Source organism: Phalangium opilio, unplaced genomic scaffold, assembly GCF_054372755.1.
Source record: "Phalangium opilio isolate 3A_F unplaced genomic scaffold, DU_Popi_V2 ptg000650l_1, whole genome shotgun sequence".
Taxonomy (NCBI): domain Eukaryota; kingdom Metazoa; phylum Arthropoda; class Arachnida; order Opiliones; family Phalangiidae; genus Phalangium; species Phalangium opilio.
In genome coordinates, this window is record NW_028324245.1 from 215,594 (window position 1) to 229,709 (window position 14,116).

Here is a 14,116-nt window from a genome sequence, read left to right on the forward strand (position 1 = left end):
AAACCGTCAGAACCGTTTTAATTAACACTGTACTAATTAATTTGTCATCGAAAACAGACAGAGAAATGTGTATATATAGGGGGCCTTGGGTATATTGCAAAATCCCGAGCAATACCTACCATACTTCCGCGAAATATCATTTGAAACACGAAATGCTACCAAATAACGCGCCAATTTAAATGAATATTTTTTGTCAATTTCTGTATAACCAGATCTAATTCTAGAGATTAGAAATTTCACAGGTTTAAACCGGATACGTTCCGAGAACCATCGTGCTATAGTCATTTCCAACTAAATCCATGGTCTACTAACACAATCATCCGTCAACGCGGCTTGTATATTAATTAATGATCTAAAATCTATACGTCTCATATTGAACTTTCAATTTAGTATAAAACTCGCATGCAGTCTGCGCACGCTTTGCGTTGTCCGTGTCATTATAGCGGAGTCTACCCTTAACTTTACTGAAGACTAAGAAGACCTCCTATGATATAGTGGTACCAAAATATTCAATTAAAGGGACGAGTTAGGGAGACTAAACAGACTTAGGGAATCTTCCATATATTGGTATAAATTCATTCAATAACATTCCCTGGCATGGCTCGACAACGAGCGCGTCTACAAGTAACGTACACCAATAAGAATGACCCTCATTTTAATTCATAAATGGAGGTGGTAATTTCAAACCTTCCTAATGAAAGTTAGCAATATAACGACAAGCGTCATACTTATTGTAAAGTTACTTATGATGAAACTCATAGCTATAGTCCGTTCTATCACCGTAATGATGGAACGCCGGTATACTGTTCCATGTCCCAACCCCTTTTGGATAATATAGATTATACATATATCAAAATGGGAGAACTGAGATAAGGATACGCATATATATATATGACATAAGTATTCGCGCTATTATTAATGGTTATTGTTATAAATCCACGCTGTGGCTTTAAGCTAAGCTAAACAAGGCTCGCGAGTTTTAAGACCAAATATACTCCGTGGGAAACTGTGTCACGTAGTTCAGTTATACTTGAGGTGCGCTATTGCTAACCAAGCTCAGATTCAATGTAAATAGATTATGCGGATTATAACTTCATGAGGTATGTTCCATGAGTTTGGCACTGGTTACAAACTGGAGCTTGTCATGAATGAAGTGACGTAGCCTAGGTCATAGATTCGAGGTAAAGCGACATACGCTGCATGCTGGTGAGGCGCTGCTGTCAAGGCTTAGTAAAGCAGACTAAATAGGACCTAGATGGAAGTCCTGCAAAATTAACCACCGAGTGTAGGACTTCAATTCTCGCTTGTCGTTCACGAGCTGTAAGTCTCTAGCATTAAGAAGTATAGGAAGATGTCGTACTTATGGAAGGAACGTATCTTATAAACTTATGATTTCATTGTCAATGGTGGGGTTTCTCCTCAATTTTGTTCATTTCTCAATAAAAAGTAAAATAATTGTATCTAGAAATGCAAGACACTAGCGCTGACAATGTGTTTCATCTCTTTGACGTTTGTTTTATTCGCGTTACACTCTACATACCAACAGTCCACCACCACCGTCCAATATCTAATAATAACAATAGTGATGCTAGGCATGCATGGTTCTTTATATCGATCCAAACGTTACAAGGGATGCACGAAACCATCCAGAAAGGGGGAAGGGAAGGTTACACGGTTTACATTGTTATAGCGAAACAATGGATTCTTCATCGGTAATTTTTTTTTGTGTGTGTCTTCCCTTGTAGTACAGCATCGGTCGTTCCCATTTCTCCATGTTTAAGTGGGCGAAAGGCTTTAATTAGCGGAGTATAGATAGTTTTCACACATGGAGGATTCATACCATTTACACCAGGAGGTCGGGCTATCTGGCGGACAAAAAATCGTCTGCTTTTGTCCTCCAGATAGCCCGGCTTCCTGGTGTAAATGATATGAATCCTCCTTGTGTGAAAACTATCTATAGGTACCTAGTTTGGGAGTTTCAAAATCGAGGTCGACGACGATGTACCCTCTTACAATACACTGGAGAAATTAAATTAAAAATTTTTGGAAGAGGAAAATGCGTCCGAGGGGTTAATGGAGGATTTTTCAAAAACAGCGCACGGCACGGTGTTTACTTACTAAAGAGCAATTCTTTCTATACGTGTCTTTCTTTCTTTAAAAATATACGTTGGAAAACGATTAACATATAGTTAGAAGAGTCTACAAAGGGCGCAATTAATGCATTTTCAACTGAACCTCGATTGTTTTGATGGATACGCATTTTAATTGAAGTCTTTTTGAGACGATACAACTCTTCGTTGTACCCCTTGTAAAATCTCGTATCACTTTCCACATAGATTCAGTGGTGTGCCTCTAACTTAATCCCAACTTTATATCGAGTTAAAATTTTAATCTATCTGAGATACCTAACATAAACAACGGCTCGGATTTTCGATCGGAAAAACTCCGTAAGCGTATTTACTCTTTCTCTTTTTCTCAACTGGCCCGAGCTTCCCCCTTTTCCCATAGCTCTTCATTAAAGCAAACAGAAAGTACGTACGCTAGAGCTGGTTGACTGGCGAGGACATGTTTATTTGCCTTTCTTCAATACGGAAAACTGCATGGGCGCGCTTCCTCGGTTCGTTTGCTCAAATAAAAGTTTCCAATTAATCTACGCGGCCTTTTTGAAATCTTTTCCAATCTGCATCCCTTTTCCTAGTGATGATTTTTGCTAAAAATAGAGAGATAACTTTTTCCTAGATATCAATTCCAAGGAGAAGGTCCGCGTGCACCGCGAATTCCCTATATTCGGAAGTGTTTACTTTATTTGAGATATCTCAAATCTGGAACGTACGTCCCTCCCCCGGCCCTTCTCTCTCAGTAAGTCAAATATTATTTATTTACATTGAGAAGACCGAATTACGAGTTATATCATACGGAAGTGTATTTTCTTTTCTTTAAAATATATACCCTACTTTATAGAAAAGCCTAAAAAAGGTCTACTTCTTAGTTGGGTCATTAAATGATATGTTTATATTTCGTATCAATATTTTGAAGTTGAATAAATTCAGTGGATAGTTGCTGCTATTTAATTTCAAAAATTCCACCGAATCCTATAATCACCCCAAACCATTTGAAGTCAGCAGACAACTAGCTCAAACAGCTATAGAAACGAGACGCTTATTAAAGGATTTCGAGCTTAAATTTTAAACCCTTTCTTAGCATTTGACAAGGGAGAATATTGAAGAGAGTTAGGGTGGTGTTAATATTAGATTCTATCGCCTAAAATCGAATAACGTTAAGGGTGTTTGCCGGCCGGGCGCTTTAGTATAGGTCCCTTTAGTTTGATGCCTCCCAATTTTAATCCTTCACATTATCGTCTCTAACAGCTGTCGAAGACGAAGCGTCTTCCTAATATATCCAGACCATCACCCATCCCCATCCCTCTTTCACCATCATTCAAGGTCTATACTGATCATCTCTCTTAATATGTCGCTCAGACGCCAGTTCGCCAGGACAAAGATTTAAGTAATCCTCGGGGTTCGCGACGTATTCTCAGCAATAACACCAACCATGACCCACTCAAATTAAAACCAGAAGAGAATCCGCCAGATGCACGATGTCGCCAACAACACTTAATATACCCACCTACTTAAATGGACTATGATTTACAAGAGGAATAAATTATAAAATTATGAAATATCAAACCATTATATCAACCAAACGGTATATTTCAAAAAATTTATTATTTTTCTTACGTTTCAAAACCGTATTTATCTTAATTTAACTTAATTCAATTAATGTTCACGCTTTAAACGGAGTTTCTGTGTAATTATATCAACGGATTTTAATTTAAACAAGTTGACAAGCTATATTCCGACCTTCATTCGAGTCCCGTGGATCCCAAGGCAATTAAACTGTTAAATCCATACAAATAAAGAGAGAAAATGACCACCAAAGAGGGAGTAATTTCTTCAATTTGTAACTCTTGGCACGCGCCAACAATTTAGTCCGAATGAGTTGGCAAGAGTCGACGCGAGCCCAGCTTCTTAAGAAGAACAACAAAGCCTCGTATACTTCACTTTTGATTCCAGTAAAATAAAAGGCATACAAACGTTGACAATGACGTAACCGCCACCCATTATTCTTAATAGCTTTCCTTTTTATTTAGTTCTCGATGTTTATAGAGTTTATTAAGCGGTTATAAGAACTAACTACTGTCTTTATCAGTTACAAATATCTAGAATTTATAATTCGCATGCCATTTCCCGTGCCCCGCTTCAGGGAACTTGACAATAAATGACAAATTCGCATCGCGTGCTATGCGAGAAAACACCACGCCTTCAAATGATGTACCTATTGTTGTTATTATTATTATGAAATGGAATAGTTTTAATCAGGGTGGATGGATTCAAAGGGATGCAAGGTCGCGTCCCAAAATGTTTATTTTAATCACAATTAACACACGGCAAATCTTCAAAGCGTCGTTCCATACGACCGATTCTATATTACGTGTCCTAGCTAGTCCATTGTGTCACTAGGGTTTTAATATATTCATGGTTCATACAACTTTTGGAACCATGCAGGTGTAAATAAATGACGTTATTTCATGGGGCCAAAGGTTAAGGTCGAGGTCCCTACTTGCCAACCAAAACTACTTAACCCCTTAGCGACGAGCAAATTCAACATTGGTTTAGTTAAAAGGTATTTCGCTTAGGTTAAAATAAAGTTAATCTCGTTAGCGGTGGTTCAACGAGTTCACGGATTTGCTTAAAAAGTTAACGTTATAAGCGGAGCAGAGACAAGAGAGTGGAAAAATTACGGATCAAAAGGAGAGAGGGAAGACCAAGATGAAACAACGTGGAACTGCACGGGGTGCTGTTCGCGATGAAGCCGAGAATAAGGTACTTTATAGATCTTCCGCACCTGAAATCAGGCCATTACAAAACCTAATTTAAGCCTTGTACAGTATCACACAGGTTTTCGCGAATAAAGTATACATCGAGATGAAGGGTTTAACTCGCTCTTCCGCCTCTCTCTTTCTCTCTTTTACTCTCTCTCTCTCTTCGTTCAGGGTCATTATGGAAATTCGGGAAAGAGAGTGAGAGAGATAATGTCCAAACCCTTTCCCCAACTAATTTTCAAAAGCGATCGACCTCGTCGATTAGGTGAACCAAAAGCGGGGGCGTTAGAGGTATAGCGGGGATGAAATTCGCCCGCCAGATCTATAGGCGTCAAACTGCAAACATTACAGGAAGTTAGGAGTTATAGGCTGTCAAACAAGCGTGGAGTACTACATTACACAGAGTGTAGATCGAGGGACAAAATTCACAAGTAGAATCTAATCCCATTCTGCTTCTCTTTCAGATTTACGAAAAAAAAAAAAGAGTTGAACGATGATGATAATATTAAAAAATTAAATTATAGGCATAATTCGACATACATAATGATTATTTTAGCTCTTACCACAAAATATGCCTCGATAATTTGAGTGAAATTGGTTAGTTGTATGTATTCTTAGTGCATACCCGCTTGAGATCTTTAAAAAAATCCAAAAAAAAAAGGCGCTAAAGAATCTATACGTTTGAAGGAAGAAGGAAAAAATCGGAAGTCTAGACTTTATATATAGGAAAGAAGATTGGTTAGGAGGAGTGAATTCTAGAGTCATTAGCTATATACGTGTGCCACCGCCGATTACCAGGGATGATTTTTCCGCGGAAGCCCAAAGCCCCAAGTTCCCGCCGCGTCGGCCAAGGCATAGCTATAGTAGCGAATATCTCCTAGGAACCATACATCAAAAAGTTCGATGCTGCTTTGCCCGCAGAGATAAAAAGCAAAGATATGTCGGGAGCCGCGTTCCAAAAGATTCTTGGCCCAAAATGTCTACCGGCTATTATAGATTTTTGGGTGGATGAGGAAATAACGAAGAAAAATCGAGCCGAGACTTTTGATTCCAAATATTCGCCATGGATCCTTGAATGAAGTAATACTTCGACTCCATCCCATTTCTTCCTCCCCGTGCCTACCTTTAACTGTATTCACTAAACGATCGCGAACACAGATCCATATAAACATAAAAGTGAAGAACTGAGGAAGAAGATGCTATACTGTATCAATACCATTATTCCATACATAGAGTATCTTCCAACGCTGAATTGTCTAATGAGATGAACCTACCTAACTACCTTAGGACTATTTATTTTAAAAGTTCGCGCCTTCGCATTGACAAAAACTATACAAAGAATCGGTAAACAAAACTAATTTAAAATTCAGATATTATGAAAATTAAGTTTGCCCAAGGTTACTTAATTCTTTTAAAAGTCTGTAATCTACTTTTTTTTCTTTCCGCTTTTAAGTATAATCTCCTTGAATCCAATTAAAACAAAAACACACAAGGCTTATTTCGTCTGCCCTACAGGCTTATCCAATGAGAGACTTGGTAATATTTCCCCAGCTCCTTAGGTAAATTTTAAAATACATTAATACGTTAACAGTGGTTATAAAAATGCTTCCGGGTCATGAATAACTTTTCTTTACAGGGATTTTATAAGAATCTCGCCGATTCTTAAGCAATTTAAACTTAGAAAAGAATTTAGTAAATAAGGAAGATACGTTTTAGTAAACTCTCTAATACCTTATATAGGTAGGTACGGGAAAATCCCTGTCTTATTTAAGCCTTGACGAGATAAATACTACAAAAAACGTTAAAGGACTTAAACCGGTGATGTAAAGCGTAGAGGTTGTGAGCGCGCTCAAGCTACTGTGTAAAGAGAAAGATCCACTTGTTGTCTCAAGCTAGGCCTAGCTAGAACTTCTTAGAAAACGGAAAAGAAATCGTGGATAACGAAAGAGTACACTAGTGACAAGCGAAGGGTCCGGGACAGGGACTGGGAGGGAGGTCAGGGTGTTTCTAGGAGTGAGAGAAATCAATGTTAACTACTTCTAAAGAGCTATCCTTGGGCAAACAAAGATTGAGCTAGAAGAAATGTAACCACACCAGAACATCGACAACCCTTCGTCAAGAAAAGATCTCAAAGACATTCCTCCTCTCCGGTACTCGTGGGTGGTAAAGAATAAAAAGAAAGCCGGAGGCCAGGGAGTAAAATGAGGAGGAGGAGGAGGTGTCTATTCTATAGCATACCGAGCTCTGTTTGGGGAATTGAAATAGAAATCGGATTAGAAAAGAACTGCCGGAACTGAATCGTTATACAGAAAACCGTCTTTTCTTATATCCTCCCTTTCGTTCCGTTTTGTTCTCTATCGACGGGGTATACACACACTGTGTCTAAGTAAAGATTTTAAAACAACGTAGCGTAGCTCGGGGATGGAACTCGGTTGGGAGAATCGAAATTATTCAAGAGGAATGCTATTCGGATTGTTTGGATAATTTGGAATTGGAAGAAGATTGGCCGGGTGATGGGAGTTGCGCCCGGCCCCCTTTCACGCATTCTTCGAGTTTCTAACTTTGATCACGTGACCTTAACGAGAAATCCCTAATTACAACAGGGTTCAATGAACTTTAAAAGTGACTTAACAACAACGGTGAGAATCATTAGGTCACCACCGTTTCATGAAAATGGAATCAATTATAGCAAAAGTTTATAGAGGTAAAAACAAAAGTAATTAAAAAAAAAACCCCTAGCCCTGTCACGTCAATTCAACAATTTTGTCGCGAACAGAGGGGGAGGGACATTCCTTAAGAATTAAATAAAAATAAAATAAAGGCGGTGAACGGGTTTTTGGCTGGAAATGCCATCCCATTCTTCATAAAGTCATGGCGAACCAAGGGAAGGGGGTTGGGGTTTTGGTAAATGACAAGGGAAAAGAATAATTTCTCCCTTTTCCCATCATTTCATCTTTATCGTCTCGTTCCCACAATTTTGTCTTCTGATTATTTTTTTTTTTTCAAGTCAACATTGGCGACAAAGCGATAGAAAGACACCAACCATTCCCTGTACGGTCCCGTTACAACCCCCTCATCCCCCCAAAAAAGAGGGGGGGGGCGGCGAAAATAAATTGAGAGTATAAAGAAAGAAAGAAGATGCGAAACCAGGGATAGAAAAAAAAAACGAAATACTTTTCTCGTATCTTTCTGATAGTTCACGTCTTCGATAATGGAGACCCACTTTTGTTAGAACTATACGTACGTAGGTTCCACTACCTTTTAACAACAACATCCCACACAAACTATATGGCTATGGTACATCCAATCAGGGGATCTTTTTACACTCCGAGACACGTGACCTTCGGGAACGACTCATCGCGTCGATAAAATCAAAGACCTAGAATGATCCCCCCCCCCAAAGAAAGCCAGCGTGCAATCACCGTAATAAAAATAAAATGTAGAGAAAATCGAAACAGTTTAACAGAAACGGTCGTGATCTAAATTCCCAAGTTTCTGGTGCTGGTTCAAAAATTATGGGAAGAAATTCTTAATAATTCCCTGACTTTTCCGGTATTTCCCTGACCCGTAGAGACACTGATTTTACCATCGACTCTACAGAATAGCCCGCAAGAAAAAAAGCTCGCGGCATTTTTATTTTAGCCAAGTTTTTTTTAAAACGCCTGTGGTATTATACGAAAAGAAGGTTACTATAGACTTAGTTGAAGAAGGCGAATGAAAAAGTAAGTTTTTAGATAGAAAAATAAGGATTTCTTTCCTAGAGGTCGTTTCTATATCTTTCTGTACAGGGTGTAGGTCTTTGGGAGTCGAAAATAAAACGAGGGACATGCTTCAGTCTTAACTTGAAATCGATGTCCTTCGTGACGGCATGCAACATCGGTCAGTTACAGTTTCTATTAGAAATTGATTTCCCTTAATTTCTGATAAATATTTCAAAAACACCCTGTATACACATATATTTTTCTCTTTCATCTCGGAGGAAGGATTGTAGAAGATCGTTTTTGCCATTGTAGCTTTGGAGTGTCAGAGCGTGAGATTTGACTTTATACTCTCTGCGAGCAAAAAGAGCTAGAGAAAGAGAGAGACGGGGGGAAAAAATGTGGGCCTTTGCTATCTCTTAAACCCCTAGGATCTCTAGACTTAGGTTCCACCTTTAAAAGACGGGGGGAACAATGGCCGGAAAAGATTGTATAGATCCTTCTCGTTCTTCCTATTCATTGAAAGGCGGCGGCGGCGCAAGCTGAAAAGCATTCACTCTCCTACATCTTTTGTAAAGGAAAGGTGATACTATATGGACGGCCAAAAGGATAATCCCTTTTTCCATAATAGCTTCGTAGAAATCGGATAGTTATTCAAAAGCGCGATACCGACGAGTTAATTCCTTCGGAGAAAAGCCCCTAGTTCGGCCATTGTTTATACGCCTTGACAGAAATGATACTTTACATAATAATGAATATAAATACGCTCTTTACATTTCAAGAAATTGATTTCAGAATTAACCAAGCTTGTACCACCTTACACAGGGGGTTTCTGTATCACAAATTACCTGTATAAAGCTAAATAAAAATAATTCTAGCTAAATTACTCTTAAATACCAGTGAAATTCATGAAAAACAGGAAATTTTATGTATAATGGGGAAGACAACATTCAGGCTGAATCTGTCTAATGTATTTCCTACGAGCGCCTGTAGAAATGTTTTTCGTGCGAGGCACCAATGTTCAGAGGGAAATACGGTTTCCAGGGGAAAAAGCCCAACTTCAGAATTTTATATTTTTCCCAATATTCTTAATTAATGTTTTAAATCTTTTAAAGCCGTTTATTACTGATGGGATTTAATAATAAACCTAAACTAAATTAAGGGAATTAAAATACGCTAGAACGTTACAAAGTCTTTAGAAACTAACAGTTTGTACTTTATCTAAGTAATTAAGCCTTAAAAGTAAAGTAAAATTTCAAGGGGAGTGGTTTTAAGCTCTTCTATAAATCAATTAAAAATTTACGCTTGTTTAAATCGTCGTTGGTCGATTTTTAGAGAGAGAGAGGGTGAAACTTTGGAAGGAGAGGCAATGACTGGTGACATCGTTAACGACAAATCTCCTAAATAATAATTGATAAAAGGAAGGGAAGGAAGAAAAGCTATTAAAACTCGGGAAGGTTCGACCCGTTCGTTTGTTCGAACGCTACATATTGAATGAAAAGAGGCCATACGTTGGAGAAAGCCTTTATTAATACATTGTTAAAGGGTTTCCCGCCCAGTATATATAAATTAAGCCTTAGCTACAACTCATTATACGCAGCCCTAACCTATTGGGCCACCATATTTACCCTTAAGGCCCGTTCAGACTGAAGTGATTTTCCAACAACTAAATTAACCGAATCCAAAATGAAAAATACCGTGCCAAGAACCCTTAAAACCTTTCATATATCGTCTACTAAAGCGTAGCTCACTCTGACTCAACCACGCGTCAGTTAGGCGTGATCGAGTGAGCTATGGCTAAGAAAAGGCGCTAACAAGGTGGCGCCATCTCAACAGTCACTGCCCCGACGAAATTAAACAATTTTCAAACTAAACCCGCCGCGAATATTTTACGTTACGTAGTCGTTGGCACGTGTTTAATTAAGCGAGCAAAGCGACGACTTCACCGACGGACGTGAAGGTAAGATTTGATTCTATAGTCTGAATGGGCCTTTGTACGCGAATCCCTCCATGCACTCGGCTTAAGTCTATTATAAAATTTTTAAACTTTCATCAAATCCTCCCCGTTTCATTTCATTAACCGAGTAAAAGGAAACAAATATAAGTTTCTAGCAAACAGTGTAGATGTTTTATGTCCCGGTTCACTCGGCCGCGTCAACTTCCGCCCTAATAACTTAACAAATAGAGACAACGCGGCTGTCGCGTGGGTGGAATAAAGGGTTAGAAGATGGGTGGGGAGCGATAGGCGGTAGGCACGCCGTTCGAACCCACTATCCAAACTACTTACATTAATTACTAATCCGGCAGCGAAGGTACCTTTGGCCGTCAGAAGCAATGGGGCTTAATTCTTGGTTCCGCCAGTGACCGTGACACTGGACTGGCTGGTGTCGTTATTCAAATAAGGGTGACGGGAAAGAGGCGGGGGTCAAAGTTGAGTTAGCGCGAGCGCGGAAGGAACCGCTAAATATTGGCATACGGAACCTGGCCACCTCGCTTCATTAGTTATAACTTGATTTGTTTTTGTGGTTTTATGGAAAGTGTTTACCGAGCGGCAACACCGACTGTTTTGACAGGTTTTGGTTCTGCTATGGGGATTAGGAATTAGATCAGCTCCTAGGTGAATTCGGAAGGCGCGGTAAACTATAGAATGCGGGCCGGGCTAGAAACAATGTAACCTAATTATTATTTATATAAATATATATATATGCATAAGGAACGCAAATATTGAAACGTATTTGCATTGGATCATGTCTATGATGAAATAAAAATTTATGTAGTTTGATTGAAGAAAATTTAATATGGTCTGACCTAAGGGTGTTTTGGTTTCAAATATAATGTGACATTACAATAGCAAATATTGAGGAAATTTCATTTGATAACAGGAGTCTCTATTGTCTTAACGATAAATGTTTGGCGTCCGAAAAGACGCCAGGCAAAAGCTCAGCAATCCCCTAGCTAATTAATTTAAAAAGTATTAATGACGTCTTAACGAGATTATATTTTATTAATTGGCGGGACCTCCTGAAGTTTCGCTAAACTAATTTTCAACGTAAAAATCTTTCAACCTTCCTTATCTAACACCCTCGTTTCCTTGTAAAATATGTTGCTTGTCGAGCGCCGAATTTTCTTCGCAGCGATTTCTGATTAAGTCTATTAATAATAATAAGACTAAGGATGGAAAACTCTCGCTATTCATCCTAAGGATCGTTTTTAAACTTTCTTTGTTCATTCCGGGAAAATTTCGAAAGGGCGCTAGATACTTTAAAAGGGATATGATGAGGAACAAATTATGGCTAAAATTTTAATGATGCCATGCAGGGTTCGTACTACATTTGGAAAACCTGTTTTCCTGGAATAGACTACCCTAGACAGTGAAAATAATTATTTCTAGGTCAATTTAATGATGGTTTTAAACTACAACACTCCGTTTTGGGAAAAACTGAAATAACTTAATTAAACGCATTTAATATAATTTAATTTAAATTGAATCCCATATTTAGAAGAAAAGAAATTAATCAGAGAATGTTCCGTCCAATTTCTTATTTTTTTTTATAACACTGCAATTCAATTCAAATTTCGGGATATTCAAGGCAACTTTTTTTTCCCTAAAATTTTTTAAATTAAACTTTTTTGAAGCTAAGTTTATATATAGGCCTATACATAAAAAAGAAAGATTTTTAGATTCAAATTTCAACCGTTAGAAAATGAAAAATCTTTCTCCTTTCGAAGTAAAAAAAAATATATATATAAATATATGGAATCAGAAGTTCTTTCTTGGAAGTATATAATATAGGCGGTCTAAATTAAAAATACAGCTTTGAATTTTGACGTCTTAATAACTGTGATTTCATTGGTTGATAGCGACGCGAGGTCGAATGCGAGAAATAGATTATTCGCGAGGTAAAATTCAACATAAATAATGATTAGTCAAGCTTTCCCTGCACAAACTTTGCCAAGACACGCGTTGAGTGAAAATGGACACAATGATTCCTATGAGCTGTATGCATTCCTAATTGAGAACCGTAACCGAATATTACAGAGTTTCCCAGGGTATTTCTTTTAGTTATATAAGGGGCAGCGACGAAATGAATGAATTTAATTAGTTAAGTCCAGTCTTTCATACATATTCAAGGGTAAACGTTAGCCTTGTTTCAATAAGCCTTGAATATAATAAAGAACCATTGGTAGAGAAATTAGAGAAAACAAAGGCCCACACCACACCACTCTGACGGTATTAATAAATAAATAAAAGAGCGTCAGCTGGAAAGCGTCCTTACTTTTAGGATACGCTATAGTTCAACTCTCTCTCGGGGGAATATAGTGTTATACGATTATATTATCATAAGATAGCGAGCATGCACTTAATGGCCGATTCTTAATTACTTCCGCGCCATTTTACACATTAATTAATTAGTCTACTCGCTATAAACCTTAGGACTAACGAAGAGGCATGTATATAGGTATCGAAAATTATACAGGGTGTTTCTTCAGTCGAAAATTTAACTTCGACGGCCGATTTTGGTACAAGGGACACCGTTTTCAAGTTAGGGGGAGGGGGGTTAACATCTGTATACTGTCAAAGGATATCTAGCAAAAAAAAAAAAAAAAAAAAAAAAACCCCTGAGGTTGTTTCAGATACTTCAGTAATGAACCCAATTATGTCGAAAATGCGGGACCAAGGCTTAGAAGTTTTGGTATAGTTAACTATATCGTCCAGTGACCAACCACCAATGAATTACGAATCGATCAGAAGTAAACAGAGAGTATAAAGAGAAGAAAAAAGGAAAAGAAACTAACCCAATGGTCAAACGGTGACCGTCTGGACAGTCCAGGATGTATAACGATGGAAATGCTCCCTTAGGTTGTTAGCGGTCATTAGTGAAGCTGTCACCCCGTTCTTTTAACCCTCGGGCAATAGTTAGGTTGGAAAAGGACAAAAAAAATGGACCATGACGTTTGTTAGGGCATAAAACTTCAACCACATCGACGCTCAGTGAGTGAGTGAGCGAGGTGAATAGAAACCAATAATAGGTCAGTCAGTATTGTACTGACCAGTGACCGTCTACCGCCATAATAAACCAGCAGCGTTTATCTTGAATGAGTGGACAAATACACGCCGTAAGGGTTAATTGGGTTAACGTGTCTGAAGTAAATAGGGGCCATAACCGGGCGGGCTTTTGTTTTTTTTAGACAGATTGGTATGACGCACGTGGAGACTTTCCCGCGTTTTCATAGGTCACGTGTTCTTTGATCCCTATTGATCATTGGTACGAAATGAATAAAAAAGAAAAGAGCACACGCGCGATATAAGCATAGCGGTATAAAGATAAGAGAAATTAATGAAAAGCGTTTCCTAATTAGGTGCGGCGTAAATCATTGATCAAGAGTGTCATCATCCTTCACTATAAACTCCTATTATACGCTCTGTTAGATAAAACGAGATAAACAGTTTCCAATTTTCTCGTCAGAGAAAAATTTTCAAGGCCATGAATTTTCTTAAAAGAAGAGATCATTCATCTAGGGTTTTCGTGAAAAT

The 14,116-nt window shown here is 38.2% G+C and overlaps 1 protein-coding gene across 1 annotated transcript in view; it reads right to left on the reverse strand.

Moving 5' to 3' along the window:
* The window catches only part of LOC149588406 (popeye domain-containing protein 3-like), a 48,641-nt gene that overhangs the window by 33,779 nt on the left and 746 nt on the right, over positions 1-14,116 (reverse strand). The window lies entirely within an intron of this gene.